The following is an 18,541-nucleotide window of genomic DNA, read 5'->3' as shown; positions in this document are numbered from 1 at the left end:
TTAACTAAAAAATCTTAGTTATTACAATAGATACCTGTACTTTAATTATATTAATTTGAAAATTAGCGAACTAGTCAAGTTAAAAAGTAAAACAAAATTAAGCTTAGCTTTAATTTAATGCTGTTAAATGTCCACATTGTGACGAGGTGTATACCTACATAAAATTGGAAAATTACTATACTGAGGGAGAGCGATTTTAAAATTTTTATTTTTTTAATCCAATGTTTTAAAGTGAAAAAAAAATTATTTTGATTTAAAACAAAAAACAAATAAGTTATAAAATATAATAATATGATTTTTTTGATCAAACTGAAACACATCATAAAAATATAAAATGTATTGAGGACTTTCATTCAAAAAAAATATAAATTAATGATAATATTATAATTATTGTATCTTATAGTAATATGATCATTTATTAGATATTAATAATATTTCATTCAATTCATTCAACAAATTTAATTTGTCATTGGTTGGACACTGGATTAAATTGTAGATAATTATTTATTAAAATAAAATTTTGAAATGATATGTTTATTTTTTAAATTAATATTTATTTAAATTCACTTGTATTTGACTGATACAAAAGTAAACCTATTTATTAACTCAAAGATCTAGATACATATTTTTAAAATTTTTAATTTGTAACCTTGTAAAATTGTAAATTGTACTCAAATAAGTACAAGTAGAAACAAAATAACACATCACATATGGACAAACGGTGAAGTTATAATAATTTACCCTCAATATTTCAAATCGATAGATCTAAAGGTTCGGCTCCGCGTTGATTATGAATCTGTCACTCGAGTCTCATTTATATACATATATACAAATTTATTAAATGTAAATTAGGTGACTTATTGAACTTTAAAAACTATTATTTGTTATTAAGTATTATTTTAATTACTTTATTTATCTTTCTAAAATACATTGATGTTTAAATAGCAAGTTCGAAAATTTAGCGCAGGTAAAAACAGATGATGCGAAAATGATAATTGACGTAACAAGATTCATATAGGAATTCCTAAATTGTTGTCATAGGTCAGAGATGGACAACTAAATAAAAATTATTAGAGAGCCAATTTTTAGAAAATTAAAATTTAGCAGACCAGAGTATAAAGAGCAAAAAAAAAAGTTCAAAATGTGCATTTTAATTTAGCATTTATTTTGTTATGTATATACTATACATGACATTTAGACATTTAATGATGTTCAATACTAGATAACGATTATTATATAAATAAGATAGAGTATAAGACTATAAATAATAAATATAGAGTATACCTAGACAATCGAATTTAAAATTGTATGATGTAATTTGAAAATGTAGCGCGGGCCAGATAAAAAAGGTTTGCGAACCGAATGCGGCCCGCAGGCCGCCAGTTGCCAACTCCTGTCATAGGTTATGTCGTTTTTATAAATTATGTATGAGATTGCTGGTTAAAGTTGATAATTAAATTAAATATTCTTTAATGTTATAGTAAGTTGTAAGTTTAAATCTTAAACAAATTTATAATTATGTATTTAAAATTTTAAATATTGCATATATTATAATATAATTAATATAGGTACATAACAACATTCTTTCCTGCTACTTGACCTATCATACATGTTACAAATGACTATGCATAGTACATACAACAAACAACAGGTAATTAGCTTTAAGTTACCTATATATTATATACATGAATACTATAGAGACTATAGTATTATGTAGTATATATATAATTGTTTATAAAATGAATCACATTTAAAGCATAAATATAAAATTTAAAAATAAGTATTTTTATCAACAGTTAGGTTATTTTACTTCGTATATTATCATTTATCATTTACTCATAGCGGTAGTTTTAGTACTAAAGGTGGAATAGTAATAAAGTTTTCATAACTCACTTTAAGGTCCTGTGATAATTTTTAATTATATTATTTAATTATTTATTTTATTTTATTTTTTAAATTTACTAATTTATTATAATGTATAATAGGCCCCACTAAACTATATCACATGAGGTCATTTAATGAGCAGGTACTATTTTCTAGTACAATTTATTTTTGATAAACTTAATATTTAAAATAATTATTGTACATGTAAATAATTTTAGAGAACATAAAACAATCATTTATAAATTCTAAATATTACAAATAGAGGAGTACTTATTATTTAATACAATAAGTCAATAGAGAAATAAAATCTACACTCTACAGCTTATTGAATTATTTAATTAAAGACATTCATTTTTAATGTATAGTAACTTGAACAACCATGCAAATGTTTGGGGAGAATATTAAAAATACTTGAATCGACGTACAAAAAAAAAAAAACTATGTGAAAGATTTATGAACTTGAGGAGTAATAATTAAAATTTTTAATTTACATTTTCTATTAAAATTGTTAGAAATTGATTTGGAAGGTTATTTTATACTAACATACTGGGAGTATAAAAGTTGTTTTGAAAAAAGTTTTTAATTGGCAGAACGTTAAATTTCCTTCACATATATTCTTTACGTGGAAATCTCGACCTTTATTTATGATTTATCTAAAAAAATTATTTTGGGTAATTTCTAATTTATCCAGATTAGTTTTATTTTCATCACCTTATGCAATTAATAGGTGAGTGAGATCTCTACTAATGCTTTGTATACACCAATTTTACTTGAATATTGGTTTAAATCGATCTTATTGTTTGAAGATATAGAATAGGTTTCTTATTTAAAAAAAAATAGTATGTTAAATGTATTATAATTAGGGATTAGAAATTAATGACCTTAAAAATATCTAAAAATGACCTAAAAAAATTCAAACATGACTTAAAAAAGAAAATATGACTTAAAAAATCAAAAAATGCAAAATAAAAACTAGTTATTTAGATGCATATGTTTATGAAACACATTTGTGGCCAGGAGAACAACGTTTGTTAAGTTCTAAAAAATGCAAAATGCCTCAACTTCCGAGCCCTAATTATGTGTAAAAAAACCTCAGACTCCTCTTAATAGACAGATCCGTATTTTTGGAATGAGGACATTTTCCTTATTTTTCTGTAAGAAAACCTATACATGTAGGACAATTAAAATAACGGAAAGTTTTTATATGGCATTCAAATTTTAGATTTAGATTATTTTTCTCATTGATTTAGAATAACTGCAGATTACGCAAATATAAGTTTACAACAATTTTTCCATAGATTGGTATTACAACAATAATGTCAGAATGACAAATAAAATAATGAGAAACTGGCTAATAAAATTTATCTTTTTATTAATTTTTAAATAACGAATACATAGGTACATAATTAAGTAATTATAAATATAATTACACATACAACAAATACTAATATTCATCATCGTTTATTATTATTGATATAAGAATTACCTACAATTTTCTTTACTACAAATGTAACCTTCCCTCCTAAAAAATGGACAAACTTTCAATGACCACGAGAATGTCAGCTACTTATAGGTTTGACTATATATATATATATATATCATTAAATGGTTCAATTCTTGTACGTTAAATTTAAAAATAAAAATATTTTTACAAATATATTATGATTTCTTTTAAGTATTTTGTGGGTGTGGGCAGGCTATTGCACCCCGGGGCCAGGATCGAGGCTCGATTGTACTCGGATATTAAACCCTCCTTCATCTTATGAACTTGGTATTTCTACACAAAACGACTGAAAAAATTTAAACGACCAAACTATGTACGCATAATATAATGTATACCTATATATATTATTTTTAATGTATTTTAACAGTTTCCTATATAGGTGTGTAGAGGATAAAAGTAAAAATATGTCTTTGAATTTATAGTTACCTACCACACACATGTTTATCTGGGCAAATAACACAAAAATTTTGGGTACGGTTTTGTAGAAGGTAGCATTATATTGTGTTTTGTGCGAGGTCTCTAAAGAATGCATTGTTAATCGATCGACTTCATGGTTATTTACTGATTCGACTTGTGACTGTATTTATACAATAATACATGAATATAAATAATATATATACATATATCTATCTATCTATATATATATCATAGTTTCGTAGTAAGCCGGCAACAAAAAAAAAAAATGAACTCCAAACCAAAATATAATAAACAACAAATAATACATTATAATGGGCATTATATGTCAACACATCTATAGTGTCTTTTATTGTGTAGGTATAGTATATCTATATCTCAATACAAAGGGTTTTATATACAAATGTAGAAAGCAAAGGAAAATGCTGTCAGGTATATTGGTACATTATAACATTTTGGATGACCGGTTTAATGCATATGCATCACGTACGAGTACAAAGTATGCTTATTGTACACTACTACCTGCTATTATATGCCAGCCGATTCTTTCAATATAAAGATTATTTTATAGATATACAATCCTTTAGAATCATCTTTTTGTCATCAGATTATGTACAGATGAAGTGACTGTGGATGGTTAGTCCAGTAAAAAAAAAACTCTACAGAAACCAAAAATATAATATGATTAATGAAAATAAATCATACAATAGAAATTGTATCCATTTACAGACGGTTATAAAAATTATTATACCTAAATATCTGTAAAAATTGATTTTAAATATTTAAACATCAAATACGTTAAAAACTGTTATTAATATACTATTATAATTTAATATAAAGATCATTAAATGTTTAGAAACCTTATCAGAGGGAATGGAGAAGATATTTTCGTCAAAACGTAACTTTGAGATGTTGTGTAGTTAATAGTTATATTACAGTTTGTTACCTCAGTCTTACAAACTATAATCCTCAATCGAGTAATAAATTAACCTTAACATATTTTAATCTCGTTACTTTTAATACTAAAATAAATTGACCTACTTATAAATTCAAATACCTCCATTTTCTCTTTTTTTTTTAGTTTGAAAAGAAACAGAAATTCTAGCCGTAAATTTTGACATGAAAGATTTTTGAATACCTATCACCGTTAGATCGTTTTTAGGTCTACGGAGCAAATATATTTTTTTTTTTTTTTATTGAATACGATTGACTAAAGTATTGATATTTTTGTATTACAAATAAACATAGAGATTAACACCTATTACATTACTTTTATTATTATGTTTATAATTTATTAGTATAATATCTAGCTATATATTGATAAATCATACCAAAAAATACAGAATAAATTATTGGAGTCGAGGAGGGGTGTACAACGCAAAAAAATCCCTACGCGGCTATTACACTGCATTATAACTTAGGTACTAGTTAATCGAATTTATAATCAGACAAATTTAATTTTATGAACTAATTATGTGTTTATCAAAAACATTTTAATTTAAAAGCAAAAATAATAAAGCAATAAGTAATAAATATTATTGTATAATAGCGTCTTTTAATTTAATATTATAAAAATATACGATTAAAATGTAGGTACTCACCATTTCAGACTCTGTAGGTACTTAGTCGTGCAATCATAAACTGTGAAGTGACACGGATGGAATATCGAATGCGAAACAGAATTACTTTTTTAACAAAAGTTACTTAATTTAATAAAAAAATTCAAAATTTAATATGAAAATTGTTTTGAGCACTAAACACTATAAATTGAATCACACACAAAAACCGAAAAATCGAAAAACGTTATGTCTAGTTTATAGATATTAAAAACTGTTGAGAAAAATAAAAAAAATTGTCATTGCCACGAACAAACAAAAAGGTAGGTTTACTACCTACTACCCGGACGGTGGTTGTAACTGAATTAACTGTGGTCCGTGGTCTGCGGTTTCACGTGAACGTTGTCTAATGGCGCATCAACAGAATGCGAATGTAGCGCTATCGTGAATTTTATCGCAGAAATAGAAAGGGACCACCGGACCACCAGTATTGGTAACAGGCCCAAAAACAGACCCAAGGTTAATATATCCAAGAATGTGTTCTGTTATAATAGAGTAATATACGAATCAACATAATATTATGTTAGTATTAATATTCCTTATAACATTATTTAAAGAATTTATACGTAGCAAATAATAATATTATAATAGTTGAGTTGGGAAATCTAAGAAAATAAGGCTATTTAATAAAATCAATAAAATAAGATCAAATTAAAAAAGGTATAAAAAAACAATAAATATACAGCTAACAAAATTTATATAGGTGATGTTTAATGTTTTAAAATTGAAAAATGTTTAGTTACCAGTCAAAATTAACCTGATCAAAATATAAAATATGAATTAAAATAAATAAATATTAATCTATAGAAAAAAAAAATCGAAATTGATCATGCCCATAAATATAGATCATACATATAAAATAGAAACCTAAACATTTGGTAAAAATTTCAAGTATCTAGAATAAAATTATAAATTTTAAAATTACAACAAAATTAAAAGGTTAAAAAATAAAATAATTATATTATAATTATTATTTATTTATTATTATTTTTATTAATAATATTAATAAAAAATACTACAGTAGTATATTTTATTTTTGTTTTTATTTTTTCCAATAGGTACTATTTTTCTTAGCTATTTGATTAATACTGTTGTAGTTTTGTTTTCTTAATCATTCATTCTACAATAATAATTTAAAAAAAATTCTTATCGTCGATAACTTATTGTGCTATACGTATAATTTATTATTCGTACAGTCGACAGTTTGCCGAAAGTCTCGTGTTAATCCCAACAATTTTCGTTTATTTATGAACAAATTGTGAAAAATTCTCTAAAAACTAAGAAAATGCACTAAAATTGTCAAAAAATGACCTAAAATGCATTTAAGGTTAAATTTGTTAAAAAAATGCAAAAAAAAATTACTTTAAAATAATCAGTATCACCCAAAACACATTTTTACTTACGGACCAACGTTTCAAAACACCAGAAAAAAAAAGCATTTGCATCAAAATCTCAGCCCTAATTATTATTTTACAATTATACATAAATAAATATAGTACTTTTAACAGTACTTAATAAATAGAGTTTGAATTTAAAGACAATAATGCCTTTTATTGAAAATGATAATAAGTAAAAATAAAATTTTACATAAAAAAGTGTTTTATTTTTTAAGATAATGGATGAGCATTATTTTTGCTTTTTTGTATTTTTTTTCATATTCAAATATCGATTGACTATAAAAGCAGAAAACATGTTTATACAATAAAAATCGATATTAACTTTCAAAGACGCGCGTTGTCGATGTTATGTTTAAAATTAGCTTAAATAGGTATATAAAATAATAGGTATAATAGGTATACTTTATTAATATATTATGATTTTTAGATATATCAATCAAGTATTAAATTAATTGAATACTTTAGCATTTACCAAAGTATCTATAAACCAATATATTTATATGTCTAGATTAAAATGTGTTTCTGTTGGATAAATTTAAAATTGTCAGTAAATATGATATTTTAAAATTTTTAAGTATTTACAAATGTATATTAACATATAAAATAGTATTATATAAATTATTATTTTTATTGTTTCAAATCCGTACTCTAATAATATACTCGTATAATCATTTTGTCTAATAATATATACATTGCCTATCAAACATCGTTTAATAGATTGTTGCACTATTTTATCAAATGGATGAAGGGGCAATAATCAGGATATAAGGACCCCATACATATTTCATATATTAGTTCAATGAAGCTGTTAAAAATCATAGGTTTAGTACCATACTACTTGTATTCAACATTTTATGAGTTATCAACTTGTATTCTTATAAAAGTTTCAGAAAAGGTCGTAGGAGAGTTGTATCAGTTTTTTAACCTAGAACAACGATTCTCAAACTATGAAGCGAATCTCCCTTGGAAAGAGCAAGAATTTAAAAGGGAAAACGTTAAGTAAATATTGATATTGTATATACTATACTACTATAGTACTATACACTAATAAAAATGTTGTTTTATTTATTAAAGGGAGTCGTGATTATTAGTTTTTCGTGGGAAGAGAGAACCAAAACAGTTTGAGAACCACTGACCTGAATATTGTATAAAAATTATGTCTGTATAAGTGGAGTTATTTAAAAAGGTGATTTACAGCACAGTATTGGGTACCCTAACCAATTATTTGAAGATGTACCTTTCCGACAATAGCCGATCATCCATGATGTCGTTTGTAGTTCAGGTAAAGACTTTAATGCAGTGTCATACGCAAATAGGACGAATGCGATAAACATAAACTCAATACTTTACAAACATCGTTTTCAAACGGAGCGTAGTTGGCGGACGGTCAGATTATACTGCAAATATACCTGTATAGATCATTTTATTTAGAAGGGTGACAAAAATCGCAAAATTTGGTACCAGGGCCTTATCCGTAAAAATGTAAAATACACCTTCTCGACAAAACGACCATCATAACACCATCTGTAGTTTTCAAAGACGTTAACGCAGCATTATACGGTAGAACTCTATCTGAATAAGGCGAGTACGATCTGAACATGATCAGCCACGATTACGGTGCAATCAATACGACTAGTTATAAACGGATTTTGTTTCTGACAATTTATATTTTTTTCTATGAATATCGATAAAATAATTTTCGTACTTTAAAATTTATACCTATATAAATTTCCTCATAAGTTTTTATGTATTAATTATAAAATATCAAAAATACATAGTCTTACTATCTTTTTATTTTATAGCTGTTTAAAATTAGAAATTTTTCAAAAGTCGTAAAAAGAGCAAAAATATTCAAGTGCAATGTTTTTAACAAAAATTAATTCAGCTTACCAATTTACTAATGGTGAAAAATTACTTCAGTAACAATATATTTAATTTTCCATAAAAATAACTCAATAATATTAATTTTATAATTGTATGTACCAACTATTTCAGTAATGGGTAGTTAGGTACTAAAGTAAATAAAATAAAATGAAAATGCTCTGCAGCATTACATTCTATAATGTAGGTAATTAATAATAGCATTAAATTATATACACCAAAGCCAATATAATTTTCCTCTTAATTTAAACTTTAATTTTTATCTTTGCAACAACAAAAATTAAGATAAAAAGTGTTAAAATTATTTATATTATACCAATGTGTTAAGCTATTTTTACAATTTCAGTGAAGCTGAGCACTATATCTTTTTTAACATACACAATTTTAAATAAAAATTTTGAGCAAGTTAACTTAATTTTATGTATTTTTCGTTATTTCAAATTTTATTTATTGTAATACTATATCTATGTATATAATATTACTAGTTTCCAATATATTTTTTTAAATTGTTAAATAATAAATCTTTTTTGTAATACTAGATTCAATGCAAAGCTAAAAGTGAAAGTACGATTTTAATATAAATTTTATAATAAATATTATACACAACGTCACTACCAAACACTCATAGATTATAAAGTTATTATTTTTGATTATTTTAATCTTTAAAATTAAATTTTATAACTTCATAGATAGACTATTATAAATACTCATATTCATCTAATCGAATTGGTGATTGTAAACTACGCCTGGGTAAAATTTTAAAAATCAATAACTTTATTTTTGCAAAATAATCTTCAATGTATACTTTTCATTACAACCATATAGTATGAATAATTTATCGTAAATTTGAATTAAATTAAGAATTAAGAAAAATATATGATTTTAAAAAGTAAAATAATTACAAATAATAACATATTGTTATTAAACATTCATCAATTGAGTTAGACCAATATCATATTAATTAATTAAATTTTGTAACTTTTTTTTTTTGTTTTAGAATACAACTGCAATTATTCATTCAATATGTGTTGGTATTTCTAGACAAAAATAAAATTTATATGATATAATTAAAAAAGTGCACAATCATAGAGACTTTAATAAGCCAAAAGTTTTGTTTATTTTACAAACGGGGCACAGGCGCACAGCACAAGTTGTCGTGCGCAGTTTATATTATACTTTTTTTAAAATAGATAAAATTTCGGGTGCAGTTTACATATGCCCAATCAAATACTCTAATTAAATGAATGTGCGGCACGATATAAAAGACAAAACCCAAACTATAGCATAATTATAATATTATACAATACTTCAATGAGTTTACCGTCTAATGTTATCACATAAGAACATTGGTGCAAAATTTCGATTTTAATAATTAGTTAATTCTATTAAATATATTTTTAGCCTTTATTATAATGTTTAAATTTTCTATAAAAATATAATTATTAAGAAAAAAATAATGAATAGTAAAAGAAAAAATTAGATAATCACTAATCAATAGTTAGGTAATTGCTCGTAACCGATTACTTATTTATTTTCAAAAATTATATTATTATGATTATAAAATCTTCACACAAAATATAACATAATCACTTCTAACTTTGATTATTTTAAGCTATAAAAGTAATCTAATAGTCGACGTATATAGTGATTGTAATCGCGATTAAAATGCACCGGTTATACGTAACTTTCAGTTTTTGAATGAACCTTATAGACTCATTAAATACTATACTTTATTGTTGACAAATAATATTCAATATTAATTATAGAAGTAATTTTAATGTTTATTAAACACTTTTCTAATACATACGTATTTCGAGTCGACACTTTAGAATGATTTCTCTTTAATTTCTCTTTACTTTTATCGACTGATTATATGAACACAAAAAAGAAACTGTCGGTACCCTAGACCGGCTAGGCCGATGCCCGATAACAATATTGAGATTTAGAATTAATATAATATTAATAATATGTAACAGTGATTTTAATATAAAGTCAATTAATCATTATAAAATATAAATACCTACCTATAAGATTTGGTTTCGGTGAAACCCAAAAGCGCAAATCATCTACTTTTTTCGATAGATCAAAACGCAAAAATAAATATTGTACTCGTTACACTTACACTATGAGCTTCATTTTAAAATTATTAATTATTAAATTAAATTATTCATTTTAATTAAATATATAGTATTTTTATAATTATTAAAAAAATAAATACATCAACAGTGATCGAGTTCAATAAAATTGAAGTTTAATATTATACTATTATATCGTATACGAATTTTATCATAACGAATTACGGTGAAGGTTGATAATCATTGAAGATAACTACATATACAATATATACGGTATAAACTTATCTAAACTTATAAAATAGACTTTATTTTTGTAAAATGTATTTGCGCATACAGTTATTTAAAAAGATATTATTTATTTTTTTTTTTTGCGCTTATAGGCTACAGCCTTTGGTTTAGTTTTTATTTGTGATTCCAATAAACGTCTGATTCTATAAGCCAGTAATCACATTAAGTAGAATTTGTTGTATAAGTCTAAGAAAAAAACCGTTTTTTGAATGTTATCTTAAAACCAACGAGAAATATGACTCATAAGTACTGATAATCAATTTAAAATAAATCATCAATTAAATAAAAAAATTAATATAAAAAAAAAATTTATGCTGTGAAATTATAACGATATTTTTTTGTAATAGGATATTAATTAAATTAAGTTAAATTGTTTTAAAATTTTGCACCATCTTAACAATGATTGTTTTTGATTTTTAATAAACAGCGAACTACAGGTAGTGTCAAGATGATCGGCCTACTCACAATATGCATCTTACAGTTAAAATCCTGATACTAACTTTCATGTTTTAAATTGCCCTCCTAAATAACACCTATATAAAAATATCCGTGCATAATCTAACCAGCCGTCAACGCTCAAACAATTTTTAGTAAATTTATTACCTAGCTAGATTTAAAAATATTTAATTCTTATCACTAAATTTTCACTCTGTGCCCTCAAAAAAGAAAATTGAACCGATTAGTTTTTAAAACACAAATAAAATTGGCTATAGCTTAAACAAATACAAATTATCTACGCGGACACGATTCAAACAAATTACAACACATAACAAAACATACCAAACTGTTTTGTAAAGTAATTTCTTATAATATTGTACTGATTCTTATTTAGTAATAAAATTTTTATTTAATTTCTAGAGCCTAACGCTTTTAGGCCAGAGGTCAGCAAGCTACAGCCCATAGGCCGCATGCGATTCGTGTAGCGATTTTATGCGGTCCTCGATTATAATTTATAATTGGTATAAAAATATGGAATATCGTATTATGTTAGTTAATAACCTAACTTTATTAATATATACCACGTTAGATTAATATAGGTACCAAACAGTGATGAAACTTAAATAAATTAAATTAAACTTTGTTTAAAATGTAAACTGTAAAATGTAAATAAAAAAAGGTGTATGGCCCGTGGAAATTATTTTTACTATATTTTAGCCCTTAACATCAAAAAGGTTACAGACCCCTGCTTCAGGCTATTACACAAACGACGACGGGATGTAAGCCTGCCAAAAAAAGATCCATCTCACGGATGTGATCCTATTATCTAATTTTCAATTTAAGTCACCTTCTTAAATAGTACTACCAATATATATAAATAACAGTGGAAAATTTTCCAAATATGTTGAACAAGCCATGCTTAAAAATACATATCCAACCATACTAAAAATATTTTACCGTCTAATGTCAATAATATTTTATTAAGTATTAAATAACAATAATAATGTATGACAATATGCATTCTATTTCTGTTATACATACATATATATATGCTTATTGTTTATCATATTTTAATCGTTAGGTACTGTATACGCCATCAGCAATTGCTAGTGAAGTTTGCTGAACGACTCACGCGATGTATGAGAGCGGATATTAAATTTACATAATAAAGGGTATAATAATAGGTAGAATTAATTTCTATATTGATATTATATAACCATAGGCATGCGCACGGGGTGAGCCAGTCGATCCAGGGCTTAGCCGGAATTTTTTTAAGGGCATAATAAAATTTCAACCAGAAACGAATACTAATAATGAATCAATACATTCGTGGCTAGATTATATGAAAGCAAACGGTTACATAAAATCGTTTATTAGATTTTTCACTGTACTAAAATTATTCAGTGTAATACCAGTTAAAATTTGTTCCTGCAAACAAGTATTTTTTAAATTAACAATAGGTACTAAAAATAACACAAGTGTACTATAATACATCAAGACGACTTGATAGTTTATGATTAATGTTTACTGAACCAAAACTAACATCTAGTATTAATATTGACATGATCATGGACGAATTCAAAAGTATGGAAAATAGAAGAATTAATTTATAATTCTTTAATTAAAATTATTACATAATTCAGTTTTTATAATATTATGTATATACAATTTTTTATTCATTAAACCAAGTTTTTTTTAAATTTTGGGTATTGTTTTCTTATTTTTATGTATGATTGTATTTATATAATTTTATTTTTAACTTCAAAAATATATGTTTAGATTCTAGAAATTAGCTCATTAATGTTGTGTGCACATACAACTTGATTCTATTTACACAGTTTTTAATTCATAATTAAAATGTACGTTAATTTGTTAAAAAAAAAAATTAGGAGCACTGTCCAAGTATTGGGGCATTAATTGTTCCAGACTCGACCGGAAATTGAAGTCTGCGCACGGTGCACGCCTAAGTATATAGGTAACGATATGACAGGGCTGACAGGCCATACAACTGCCAAAGACCGTTTCTTTAGACAGTTGGAAATAATAAAATAATAATAATTATTATTATAACAGAATACTAGGTATAGAATAGGTATACAAAATGTATGCAATGCAAACATGAACTACTAACAAATAATAATAATATATAATATGATAGGTAACGATACTGTTGGTGAAAATTATTGACGGTCGAACGCGGCGAAAACGAGAAGATATGATTGCCGGTGTCATCCTGCTGTTGATGTTGATGGCGTCGGCGAGGGTCGCTGAACTTCCGACGGCGTTAATCATTTTAATCGCCGGACGCACAAAATGTTCACGTATTATTAGACGTAAACTACGATAATACGATGGATGGTGTAGGCATCCCAATCACGCACACACGAAAATATAATGTCGCGTAACGCACTCAACCACGTGGTATAAAATGGTACGCACACCCATCACGCCGATAAAAATTAAAAACACCGGACGACGGTGCCGAAAAGACAGAAAGTAGATAAAGTCGCGGGAGAACCGGTGGTCAGAGACGCCGGTCAACAAAAGTCCGCGCAGACGCACTCCGGCGTCAGGGCACCAACATTGTGACAACAGTCACGACTCACGGTGTCGCGCGAACGCATCAGTCGTCACAGCGCGAAAAAGCTCATATTTAAACAGTGACTTTTACTGAAACACACGACACGTCTTGTTATCGTCGTGAAATGTGAATTACCGGATATCCCGAAAACCCACTCTTCTAGGAGCCACGGTTACTAACGCATTCGAGGCGTGCTCGGTTGCTTTTCATCAATGATTTGTATTATTTGTGTTCGACAACGTATACCTAATAATTATTTGAGTTATTTCTCGTTATAATTAGGTAATCACCTTATTTGCTTTTCTTAATACTGTTTAATACCGTAAAGATATGATTTTATATTCTAAAATAATCTATTTTATTTACAAATAGAAAAATGTGATGGTAATTTATTTTGATCAACTCGATTAAAATGATTCAAGTATTGTAACAACTAAAAACTGATTTGTGTACTGATTAATACTACTTTGGTCACCATTCGTCTTGCATAATACACATTTAAGTTACTCAATAACCATTATAGACTATAAATTGTAATGATACGCATAAAATCACGTCGTTGAACGTTATTACTTTGTCACCGCAATAAAAATGATACAGGTTACAGATTATTATAATAGTTTAACTATGGTGACTTTAAATGTATTTCAGTAATTACTTATCAGTACCCACTTCCTTAGTTCCTTAGTCATAGATACTTAGTGACTCGTAATTATAAATTTTTTTTTTGATGATTATAGAATATTTTTGTCGTTTATCAATAGCACGAATAGGACATAGGTATATATATTTTTTTTAAATGTATTTTTAAATATATATTATGCATAAAAAGTAGGTAATTAAGAACTTAATAATAATAAACTAAATATAAATATTAAACTGTTACTTTTTTTTGAAACTAAAGAAAAACGTTAGACAATTTCAAAAGTTGATATTGATACAAATGACTACCATAAATTATTTATAATTATTAAAATTGTAATTGTCATATTGAGTAAATGCTATTATATTATTATTACTAATTTTGATATTATTTTAACTTTGTTTATTTTCTTATTATCAACACTATGTATTAGATAGATTGTAATAATGTAAAAATTAATTAATAAATGATTAAAATAGACTCCTCACTTTCACCTCAAGCTATTGCTTGTAAAAATAGTAGGTTTAAAATACGAGATAAATTTATAAATGTAAATATATTTTTGTTTGAAATAATTTGTAATAATTTCATTCTATCTGTAACCCTGTGCATATGATTATTGTTAGGTAGGTACTGACTACTGATAATAATGCAATGTTCTTGTAAACAATCAAATCAATTAAGTGCTAATAGATTTAGTTTCCAACTTTTTTTTTTTTGTTTGACTCAATACTTTTTTTATATTACATTTTTTTTTTCTAATATTCGTTTATATATTAAGCACCACTTAATTAAGTTTTTATCTTATTAATTATGCAATATTATATTTTTAACACTTCGAAACTAAATTTAAAAAAAATATAAACAACTGATTAAAAATTTATGTTTATCTTTTACATCTCTATATTGGGACTTCTTTGAAGTGAATGCTATGAGATTTCAATTTATTTTATAATTATGTAATATTATGCTGACATATAATATAATTGTACAAGTATTAAAAATTTTTGTATAATAGCTTAAATATAAATAAACAAATTACGGTCAAATAATTATCACACGCAGATAACAGTTAATTCCATTACACAGATGTTTATATAGACATCTGTGTTCCATCACAACTCTTTCATCTTTGATAAAAGACAGGCTTGTATTAATCGCATAGAAATTGACACGTGTTGGTGACAATGAACCACATGACGTGTGACTTTTTTTGTACCACAAGAGACTGGGGAAGACGGAATAAAGGTCTCTACCGGTCTACCGCCAAGGACAAAGATAGTTTCGTGGAAATGCAGAGACTTTTAATGAAGCCACCAGTCTCTCTGACTGGATTGACTATATGTCCATATCGTCTTTTTCGCCAGTGCAAACACAACTACCACCAAGCAAGAGCTCGCAACACAAGATTCTAAGAGCGACAACTGGACCTTTTTCTTTTCAATAAGCTAAACCAGTGTATTTTTTTATTTGGACTAAAGTGTTCAGAAAGTTGTTTCTTCATCTTCATATGTGTTAGCTTTCATTTTTCTATCAAAGTATCAAGCATAACATATTCACGGCTACGAAACTGGTAAGGTGCATGATCATATTATCATACATTCATACTACTTATTATTATCATAGTTTTTATATTAAATTTACGTAACGGTGTACTTGATCACATTCACGAGAACACAACCTTGAAAACCCTCCGAAGATCAAGAGGAATGTAATAACTTGAAATTAATATTAAAGTCTGGTGAGTGGTCATATTTTCCTAGCACTTGTAAGTGTAGGAGTATATTGCCCAGATCTTCCTAGTTATACTTTCTTTTTACTATATTATATTTCTCCTATTTTTCTCGATACTACAATAATTAAATCGGCTGTAGCCTATAAGCACAAAATATGATCCAAACGCAACCTAAAAGCGCAAAATAAATATTCTATAAGCGCAAAAATAAATACCTTTTTAACAAACCATAAGCATAAATAAATTTTACAAAAATAAAGTGTATTTTATAAGTTAAAAACAAGTTTATACTATATATTGTAATGTATAATTATCTTGAAAGATTATCAACCTTTACTGTAATTCGTTACGATAAAATACAATATGATAATACTAAACTTCAACTGAACTCGATTACTGTTGATGTATTTTAATTTTTTTAATTATAAAAGTACTATATATTTAATTAAAATGAATAATTTAATTTAATAATTAATAATTTTAAAACGAAACTTATAGTGTAAGGTGTAACGTGTAACGGGTACATTATTTATTTTTGCGCTTTTACCTTATTACGAAGGTACCAAAGCACAAAATGAATTTGTCTCAAAAAAAAAAATAGATAATTGGCTCTTTTAGGTTTCACCGGTGTATACACTATACACCGATATATGAAGACTTAATTATGTAGTAAATTTACTTACCTAAATTCAACTGGAGGCTTACCTACTGATTATTAGCAGAACCAATGAGTAAGAGATAGGTTTAATATTAATATATTTATAATTTAATACTAATTAAATACACACATCCAGTGATGTATTGGTAAATAAATTTATGAGTATGCTTCTTGAAGTAGTTGAATAGATATACGTAAAAAAAAATTTCTCGTTTCCCTCGAAATATCTTAATGCTTATAAATTATAATGGTATTTAATAATTTTTGTTTTATTACAAACACTTTTCACGTACATATGTATCAAAGTAAATAACTTTTAATTGGCACACTTTTGACATTTAATTTTGGTAATTTATTTTTTATAGTTTTTGAATTTATTTACTTTATTCAACAAATATTTGTATAATTGTGAATTTTTTTTAAGTAAAATCAAAATTGCGATTTTAGTGATAAACAGAATGTAAACAGGTAAATTTGGTTTGAATGTGAGTAGTATTCTGACAGCAATACAGCATACAATTCAGTGGAATATCCACTGACCACTATGGACACGTCATATATTTTAAACTTTTACGATATTGATGCTAATATTTAAAAATTATACTAAACACTAAACAGTATACACGCTCGGCAGTTGCCGAATTCCGAACTTCATACGGGTTTGAAGCTATTTTTTGGACAGTATAATAATGTACCTACATAATAAAACAATAATTGTATACTATTATTTTTTATTTATTTTATATTCTAATATTAATTATGACTGATGACTGATTATATACTAAAAGCTTGCGCATACCTATAATGCATGCATTTTCAGTTGGCGTGTACTCATAATAGACGAATTTTCATTAAGGTACACATATAAATCCAAAAATAGGGAACCATAAATAGGTATACGTCGTATACCCGCGTATACTCACCAATACTACACTGCACAGTGCACACGTCAACATCATTGAAACAAATTGTCAAAATACTATTGTCGCCTGTCGGGGACACGAAAAGTAGCGCGTCACGTGAAACCGCCTCGATCCTAGCGGTAAAATCATCTAATGTGTTCTCAAACCTCTAAAATAAATTGGTTAGAGATTTAAAAATACACATTTCATGCTACACATGTGAAAGACGCCGTAAATTGAAAACCATCGTTTGCTGACAGATGAGGGTCGACGTACACACCAGTTTTCGTGTCCTCGACTATAATATGAATTTGTATAACACCACTCGTTACACATAACCAAAACCGAAGCCTGAAAGCATATGCAAGAAGAGTGATGTTGTAGGGATCCAGCGAATGGTCATTGGATTCGGTACTCATTAGTCACAGATGACCATATGATAATATAGGCATCTGTGTGAACGTGTATTCAATAATATGTATACACTGAGATTCTGATGATAACCAGATGACACCCTTTTTAGTC

Source organism: Melanaphis sacchari, unplaced genomic scaffold (genome assembly GCF_002803265.2).
Source record: "Melanaphis sacchari strain LSU unplaced genomic scaffold, SCAv2.0 Contig47_pilon_pilon, whole genome shotgun sequence".
Lineage (NCBI taxonomy): Eukaryota > Metazoa > Arthropoda > Insecta > Hemiptera > Aphididae > Melanaphis > Melanaphis sacchari.
The sequence above is the reverse complement of the archived record's forward strand: the minus strand, read 5'-3'. Positions refer to the sequence as shown.